At 41.2% G+C, this 9,250-nt stretch overlaps 1 long non-coding RNA gene and 1 pseudogene across 1 annotated transcript; both read left to right on the plus strand.

The window, feature by feature from the left end:
• The first annotated feature begins 654 nt into the window (after positions 1-654).
• Positions 655-2,882, plus strand: LOC134929109 (uncharacterized). The gene is made up of 2 exons (XR_010178290.1): positions 655-791; positions 2,809-2,882. It is a non-coding gene; the product is annotated as an uncharacterized LOC134929109 (long non-coding RNA).
• A 5,964-nt stretch (positions 2,883-8,846) lies between these two features.
• LOC134930600 (5S ribosomal RNA) lies at positions 8,847-8,965 on the plus strand (annotated as a pseudogene).
• Positions 8,966-9,250: the final 285 nt, after the last annotated feature.

Here is a 9,250-nt window from a genome sequence, read left to right on the forward strand (position 1 = left end):
TCTTGTGAGACAACACCCCTTTTTTGTGGAGTGCGCTGTTTAAAAGTTTATCCAATCAAGGGGCGGCAACATTTATTTTTGCTTACCAAAAACAAAAGCTCGGGCTGGCCTTGCACATCACCCCAGCTCTATTACCTGTACCTTAAAATTGGACCTGCAGGTGAAGTTGTGTGGGGCATAAAGTATAGAATTAGCTGTGGACAACAAGGCATGGAACAGAGAAGGATTAATTTGATTGTATTTCTTGTATGGATGTAACTACCCCATTATGTAAACTATGCATCCTGTATTCTCTATGGAATGGAAGGATGTCACACAGCACCAGAACTGATGGGCTATAAAGCAGGAAGTAGCTGGGGACCACAGGGAAAAACTTGGTGGGCCGTATTATGTCTTTGGGTAGTATGATGCTTATTACTTCCCTATACAGTACTTAAATGAATTTCCTCTGCCCACTCCTAGTGAGGACATTTGCTGTTAATTTGTAAATACTCCTTTATATCCAGTTAATGGGGCCAGAGCATCATTGGTGACAGTGGGACTAGAGCTACAGAGCTAGCGCATGGTGAATGGGAACTCTCACCCATGCGCTGGCTACACAAATGTCACATGCAGCTTCAGGGAGAGGCTGGCTCATGCTGGCTGGTGTGACAGTTGAACAGTTGGGCAGCCATGTTAGAGAAGATCCAGTGGCTGGCAGTGAGGAGAAGTGCTGCGTTATTTAACCCGGTCTTGACTAATGTTCCCGGTGACCAGAGGGAAGACGGAGAGTAACTGTGTGTCTTCACCCAGTGAGTAGCAGCTTCCAACAGGCACTGAACAGGGGCAGAGCAGCAATAGGGATCCCTTTGTAGTGTGGCTGTAGGGCAGTGACATGATTCCCCACCACTATGAGATGGCACGGGAGGCGGCCACAGCTTGTAGTGGCAGCCGAATAGGGGTGAGCCAGCTGCAGCATTGATCTGGTTGTGACACGGAGACAGAGGTGTCTGTAAAATCCCCAATTACACTGCTCAGCTCACATCATCAAGATGATAGGTATAGCAATTACATAAAGTTAACCCATTGCTTCCCAGCAGCTTCACCTGCACTCCTATGACTAGGTGATTTTAACTGAGACTAGAGCTCCATTCAGATTGTACTTAGACTGAATGTGTTAGATGAGAGCGGTTTTGGGACCGCAAACCGCCCAAGAATTTATCCCCAGCCAACTCAATTAGCAGCTCTTTGTAAATAGACAGTTATCCAGGGGCACGCAGCTCTTTACCATCAACTAGCAGCTACAGCTCATAGACTATGGTTAAGGGACATAGCCAGAATAAGTGGTTCAATTGTAAAGCACTATTCTTTAGAAAACAACATGGATCACACAGTCCGCTTCTAATGGAGGGACAGAGTCTTCACTCAATAGCACTAAGTCCAGCTGGCGAGTGTTATCAAATGCAGTAGGTTTTGAAATAATTCAGATATTAGTCAAGGAGATACAAATTCACTAAAGATTATTGCTGAGACACAGTAAATGAAAGATCACTGCATTGTTACGTTATTGTTAAGCCAGGAGAGAACTGCAAACCTGAATCAAAACCGGATGCATTTTGTATATATCAATCTCCCATTTGTTACATTTACCCCAAACCTCAGGAGATGAACTTATGGCTAGCTATAAGAGACAGAGGTTTATTGGGGCCCGAATTGCTGAGAAATTTTAAACGCAATTGTTCCTGTACCTTGTAACATAGATGTGATATGATTGTTTAAGGTCAAAATGTTTTCCTGTATATTATGATTGATGCTTGCATTTCATTTATCGAATGTGATAATCTCTAAAAGTTCTTTACAGTGGAGGAAGCCTCACTGAAGCGCTCCAGTTAAATAAAGTAACTCCTTCATGGAAAATTGCATAATTAATGAGCGTGTATAATATAACATAAGATGCCCTGTATTGTAAGCTGCAGTAAACACTTAGTTTATAAAAATTCGTGATATTCACCCCGGTGGGTGTCACACTAACATAATTCGATTTAGAATGTCTGAATTGCAGCTTGGTGATAACACTGGACCTAGTAGCTTTAAGTCCAGTTTATAGCCTATATAGATCTCATCTGCAATATTATTGGGGCCTTAAAACACTTTTACACTCATCCTACTGTTTTGACTTTAAATCTACTGGGCTAGTAATTGAAATGGTTTGGTTCCCACCTCTTCAGTATCCTTCCTTCAGTGAAAACATGGGTCCATTGATGATGTCAACCAGTGCATCTCTAAAGGTGGGGCTGCAGGACAGTCCAAAGTTCAAATAGGGGAGCCACACCAACAGCCAGTGACTCAGTTTGGGAAGACAGTTGGTGGCAGTTTTTTTTGTGGCTCCCCAATTTGAAATGTGAACTGCAGTGCAGCCCCACCTCTTGAGCAGCCACTGATGGCAACCATTAAAAGATAATGTTAAAGTTTCAGGGACACAGATCCACCAGCCCCTTTCTCAAACTATTCTTGATGGCTAGCAAGTGATTAAAAGACGGCTCTAGTTACAAAACATTTTTTCTGTGGGGATCTATTTGAACTGAAACACTGATATTTTAGTAACTATAGATTTGTCAAAATGTTTCACGCTTTCATCTTCCCTATTGTTTACACACAAATAAAACAAAATAAAATCTACAAATAAATATATGCTCACACCATGATGTATTAGTTATACTGCTTTACAATGTGCCTGTTGATAGAAAACTTAAAGTATTGGTACATAAAGTCAAATTTGAGGACTAAGATCATCAAAAATGACACAGCTTAACTGGATTGTTGTTTCAGGTTGGTTCTGTGCCTTAGGAATAAAGCTGTATATGAAAGGTTTAATGAAAAAATAAAACAGAATCTGGACGATGTCACTTTTTATGTTCTCTATTTATTTATGTGTGTTTTGTAGTAAGGTTTTCTGAATCTTGCAATGACAAAAAATGATGGTGTAGAGCTTTCTGATAACATAATGCTGCCATTCACTTAGAATTTTCTGTTAGGAACCATGATTTCCAACTGGTCCTTCAGGCGATGGTGACAAAGGAATCGAGTAGCTTAGAGGAAATGCTATCAGATTCTATCCATCCACTTAAAACAAACCCCTGGAGCTAAGGCCTGGATGTGTGACAAGCTGACCTGTGTTATGTTTGTCCACAAAAATGTTTTACTAGCCAAGTACAGTGATTTGCCAGGCACACATGACCTTTAAAAGAGTTTGAAGAATAATTTATGGTGCCTTCATTTAAGAAAATAGATGTGGTGTATACATGTAACAAACAGTAGATGTTAGTAATATGCTGCCTGGGTTCTATACTACACTGGTATAATGGCCCTAATTCATATTGTATGTACGTTAATGTTATCACAGCTTCAAGTTCGTATGCGTTGCTGTGCGGAAATCTGCAAATGTCGCAGCCGCCCTTTGCATACAAAAATGCAACCATTGCACGACCGTCAAACATCAATCTTCTGAAAAAACCTATGGTCGCGCAAAATGGCTTCTAGAAGTAAAACACCTAAACCTTTGTAACTGCACATGGAATCGCATTCGCCAGCTGTGATAGTCATGAGACCCCTGCGTTTGAGTCTCAATTCTCCCATTACCTCCCACAAATGGTGCCTGGCTGTCAACCACTTTGCAAATAAATCCTCACTGCAACCATCATTGCAAGACCATTGTGGTAAATGCGATGTGCTACTTAGACATTTGTGCAGTGGCAAAAAAATGCTCCACTGCATGCAGCATCGGCATTGCATCAATATCTGAATCAGGCACAATATTCAGTAAATATTTCTTGTATGGTTATACTGTAATTGTTATGGCATGAGTAATGTAATAGTCACACTAATTACATAGTAACATCATTTCTCCCAACTGTGAAGTGTGATGGGAGTCGGGTCTCGCTCGAGTGGGCGTGGCCTTGTCAATCTGACCCATTTTCCAGCCTTTTGGGGGTATGCCCAGCGCTCCCCAAGCAGCTAGTAGCCCCTTGCTCTCCTCCAAGCACTGAATAGATGCCGTGTGCATGCGCATGGCATCTTTTCAGAGATCACTCGCTGCTTTGCAGAGCACAGCAGCGGATGATCAATCCCCCAACTGAGCCCCCCTCCAACGGGACACTGCGACCTTCGGGTGGGTCAGCGGGAAAGTGTCTGAATAACAGGACAGACCCGCTGGAATTGGGATAGTTGGTAGATATGTAATATGCTTATGAAAGATAATTTTACCAAAAACTAGAAAGATCAAACCATAAAACTAAGTTAATGCTGACAAGTGACCATGAAGATGGACAATATTAATTGTTACTGTCAAGTGCTAGCATCAGTTATAATGTACTTATTTGGTCATTTTACCGTTTTGGCCACTATATTTTTTTACTAAAGCTGGGTACGCACTAGACGATATGCTCCATGAGCGATATCACCAGTGTTGCCCTTGAACTCACAGGCAAACGAGATAGTGTATACACACTGAATGATATCACTGCCACCCCGAACATGTAGTTTCAGACGATATAGTCAAAATTGACCTACATGTACAGAGGACCTCGTCAATGACCCTGTGGAAGCACACATCGTTGACAATATTATCCTCTCCTTTATATGAGGACATGTCTCGTCCGCACCGTGTAGTCGTGCTGCCCCTCCGTAATTTAGAGGATGTGAGGATTGGTGCAGGATTGTCCATGTCTGCAGCAAGAGGAAGAGGCAGGCTTAGGGAGCAGCGAATTGTAAATAATGGCTGCACTAACTGGAGAAATAAGTAATATATCCGTATAAGGTATGCTGCTTGGAATAGGGGAAACCTCTATCCCATAGGGAAGTATCTATACAGTATGTGTAAAGTGTGTATTTCAGCACAAAAACCCTATATGGTAGGAGTGTATGAAAGATAATGAAAATTGATCACTAACCTGACTTGGACAAGTGACCTATTTTCAAAAAATAACTGAATGGGAAACTGTCAGTACCAGGATACATCAATTGTGACTGTCACTCACACATATGCATTTCATACCAGTGTTTTTAATACATTTTTTGATGAACAACTTCTGCTAGCATCCAAGAGGAATCCTCAAGTTTGATCCATTTTTCACAAATGAATTGTTTTTTTTAAATACAATTTTCTAAAAATGTATTTTTTTTTTCTCTCTTCTTCCTCTCCCTTCTTCTGTCCTTTCCCTTTTTGTCCCTTTATTTCTTTTCCATGTCAATGTACTATGTAATAATCAGGTGATAGCCATCTGTTGAAAATAAATACTTTTATTTACCTCCAGTCTATATAATTTTAATTAACTTTCATACTCTGCTACCATGTAGGATTTTTGCGCTGAAATACACACTTTTCACATATAGGTTCAGGGAGCAGTTTAGCGGAGCGACAAGTGGTGGTGGTGAGAGTGGTACTGCTACTAGGGGTCAGGTTAGGCCTTGCGATAGGGTTTCGTTTAGTGGCGTCTCTCCATCACCAAGGGCCATGTTATTAGCATGACTGTCACGCGTTTATTGCGCAGGGGTAGCAGTCTGGTAGTTTGGTAGAGCAGGGAGCAGAGGTCTGCGCTAGGAGTTCCTGTCAGAAGAGGTGGCCCTACTTCTGGGGTGGATGGGGTGGTAGTCCATATTGGTCATCCTGCGGTCCCGTGGTGGGCCATGCCTGTACAATGTGGATGGGTAGTGTCTGGAATATTTCTAGAGGTGAGTGGGGTTCTGCATCTATAAGTGTTTCTCAGCGCAACACTGGTAGGGGATCCGGGGGCGTAGCTGAGACTTTGATTAGGGCGCGTCGTGTCATCTTGGAAGGTGGCTCCTCAAGAAGAGCTATTCTTGAGGCCAGGCCTCGGGGGCGCCATTTTAGGTGGCATCAGGCTTGAGTGCCACATAGGGCGGTCTTGGCTTGGCAATGAAGGGGTGCTGGCAGTGGTTCAGTGGCCAGATTTTTGGCTAGCCAGCTCGTGTTTCCAGGTCAGACATATGCGGATGCAGTGCGACTGGCTCAAGGACTGTCTCAGATCCATACGGTACATGGGGAGGATGGTAGATGCAATGCATCTGAGGTGACATCCATATGTACCTCTGTTATTTCTTCCCAAGTCCCTGTTTTAACATCCAGCAAAAGGACTGAGGCATCTGGGCTGTGGATGCTGCGATAGCTGGGCTGTGGGGCACGGGGGCAGCAGTTAGGGACAGTGGAAAATGCATGATTTCCATGGGGGGTTTCCGTAGATGTATATATGAATTTGTGTATATACGGATGGGTTCTCCATTATCTTGGCTGACTGAGGCGTTAGTCACGATCGGGCATACGCAGCGTGCCTGGGCGCAAGGAAGCGCGCCTAGTCGAAGGGAGGCGCACAGAGCGTTTGGTGTTACCTTTGAGTGTAATACCTAAGATCATCCACCAGATGTCTTTTTAAAATCACCAATGCGCATGCGTGTGGTCTCCATTAATATACAGTACTGAACTACAGTGTAAGAACTACTTTACTGGTGCGTCTCATTACGCTACATTATGCTACAGTATGTCATACAGTATATAACAGTATATACAGTACAGATGCAAATAGTACAGCATATACAGATGCAAACGAATGTGTTACAGATACAGTATGGCCTATTGATGTTAGTGATATGTGAGCGTCCAAATCCCGTAGTATTAAGTATAATGGGGAGAGATAAAAGCTCCTCCCTAAGTTCCTGGATGCCAAATCACTGTATGAATAGTTTATACAGATGCAAATTAACGATTTAAAACACTTGTGTATGCAGATGCAACTAATGTGTGAAAGGAATAAAGTAGCTAATTGACTTTACAGTATGTACAGTGCACAAAATGAACGTCCGAGACCCCTAACGGCATAAACGAACACCAATGGGAAGGAATCGCTGCTTGCATTACTTTTACACATGAACTTGTGTATCTTCCGTGCAGCGACATAGGCTAGCGGTGAAGGCTCCCACCTCCCACACTGTGGGTCCCGGTTTCGATTCCCAAAGTGCCAATCTATATTTTTTTTCCCCTGACATTTACTTTATTAAAAAAAAATTCTGTGTAATCCATTGTAAAACATTCAATGAAAGGGTGCACACAGGTTTCACATAAATCAGAGTTTTTAGTGTACAGCTAATTAGCATGAACAGCTAATTAGTCTCCTAATAGAACATACTGTACAGAGATACTAAGGACAGTGATTTGGCATACAGGAACTTAGGGAGAAGCTTTTATCTCTCTCCATTATACACAGAAAGATTAAACATGCCACTGTACGTTACAAGCTGTTCGTGCTAATTAGTACACTAGTAGAACATACTGTACAGAGATACTAAGGACGGTGATTTGGCTTCCAGGAACTTAGGGAGGAGCTTTTATCTCTCTCCATTATACTTAGAAAGATTACAATGGAGAGAGATCAAAGCTCATCCCTAAGTTCCTGGATGCCAAATCACCGTCCTTAGTATCTCTGTACAGTATGTTCTATTAGGGTACTAATTAGCTGTTCATGCTAATTAGTACTCTAATAGAAAATATTGTACAGAGATACTAAGGACGGTGATTTGGCATCCAGGAACTTAGGGAGGAGCTTTTATCTCTCTCCATTATACTTAAAAATATTACAATGGAGAGAGATCAAAGCTCCTCCCCAAGTTCCTGGATGCCAAATCACCGTCCTTAGTATATCTGTACAGTATGTTCTACTAGTGTACTAATTAGCATGAACAGCTTGTAACATATAGCGGCAAGTTTAATCTTTCTATGTATAATGGAGAGAGATAAAAGCTCTTCCCTAAGTTCCTGGATGCCAAATCACCGTCCTTAGTATCTTTGTACAATATTTTCTATTAGAGTACTAATTAGCACGAACAGCTAATTAGTACCCTAGTACACAGTGAGCAAGCCACCTCTAGGTGAAACGGCCGTCTGTGGATAGTGGTGCTGAACCGCGCACAGTTCAGCCCACTCACCTCCTGGTATCGTATATATACCCATTTGGGCTGGAAATTGTTTATTACTTCCCTATTTTTCTTTATTTCTATTGCTATGAATTGCTTATAAGATCAGAGTCTTATTTATTACTTCCTATCTAAAGTGTATATATCTCTGTACACACTGCTGTCTCTCTTACAAAAAAAATAACCCTTTTGGAAGCAATTATGTATTACTCGTGTATATTATCAATATAAATCCCTTGTTCTAAAGAACTGCTATATATTTACCTTACAAAGTAGCAATGCTATAAACTTATTGGATTACTGACATTTGGATAATATTATTAACATAAATCCCTTGCTCCAAAGATTTACTATGTATATTTACTCCTCAAAGTAGCAATTCTATAAATTTATTTTATTACTGACATTTGGGCAATTTTTTCTCTACCAAGTTTTTCTCTACCAATTATTTCTCTACCAATTACCAAAAAACTGCTTCAGTGTATATCTACCTCATTTAGTGGATACGTTATATTTGATTTGAGTATACTGCACTGTTTACTGATTGGATTACCAACATCTACGATATTGCTAAAGTGCGAGTCTCACTAATTATTTTCAAACTTTCCAACCTATCTATTTTCAATAGGCCAAGGCAACCCGCCTCTCTCATCCACTGTCTGCTATATTCTTATATGACAGTGGACAGCAGAAGACGGACCCTGAACCTATACATTTCTTTGTATCAAATCTTTTTCAGTACTCTCTCATCCAAATGCCAGCCATTTATCTCTCTGCAATGCTACGGTAACAGAGAATCTGTGCATAAATATTGGACAGCAGAAGTACCTCTTATCTCGGTATGCGCCAATAACCATACACTCTCTCATTTACAACTTTTGAGCAATTACTGCCATATTTCACTGGCTATGCCCAATCTCGCCTGATCTTGGAATCAAAGCAGTGAGAAGCCCATTTGGTACCTAGATGGGAGACCTCTAGGGAATATTGGGTGCAGTAAAGAACACTCCTTATTCTATGTGAAAAGCAGAAGTGTTGGAGCAACATTTGACCCTTACCCAATTCATCTATCTATCTATCTATCTATCTATCTAGATTATACACTCTTTGACTACAGATCTATATACAGCAAATTAGCTTATACCAGGGGATGATATTACAGCTGCTACTTAACTTTGGACTAATTCTACAGTCATGATTATTTTGATATATGCCACTGTTTTTTACCTTTGATATTTTTCTGTTACTTGTCTGATATTTCTATTCTGATATTTTCACCTCAGGTGCT

The sequence above is a fragment of the Pseudophryne corroboree genome, chromosome 5 (assembly GCF_028390025.1).
Source record: "Pseudophryne corroboree isolate aPseCor3 chromosome 5, aPseCor3.hap2, whole genome shotgun sequence".
Classification (NCBI taxonomy): domain Eukaryota; kingdom Metazoa; phylum Chordata; class Amphibia; order Anura; family Myobatrachidae; genus Pseudophryne; species Pseudophryne corroboree.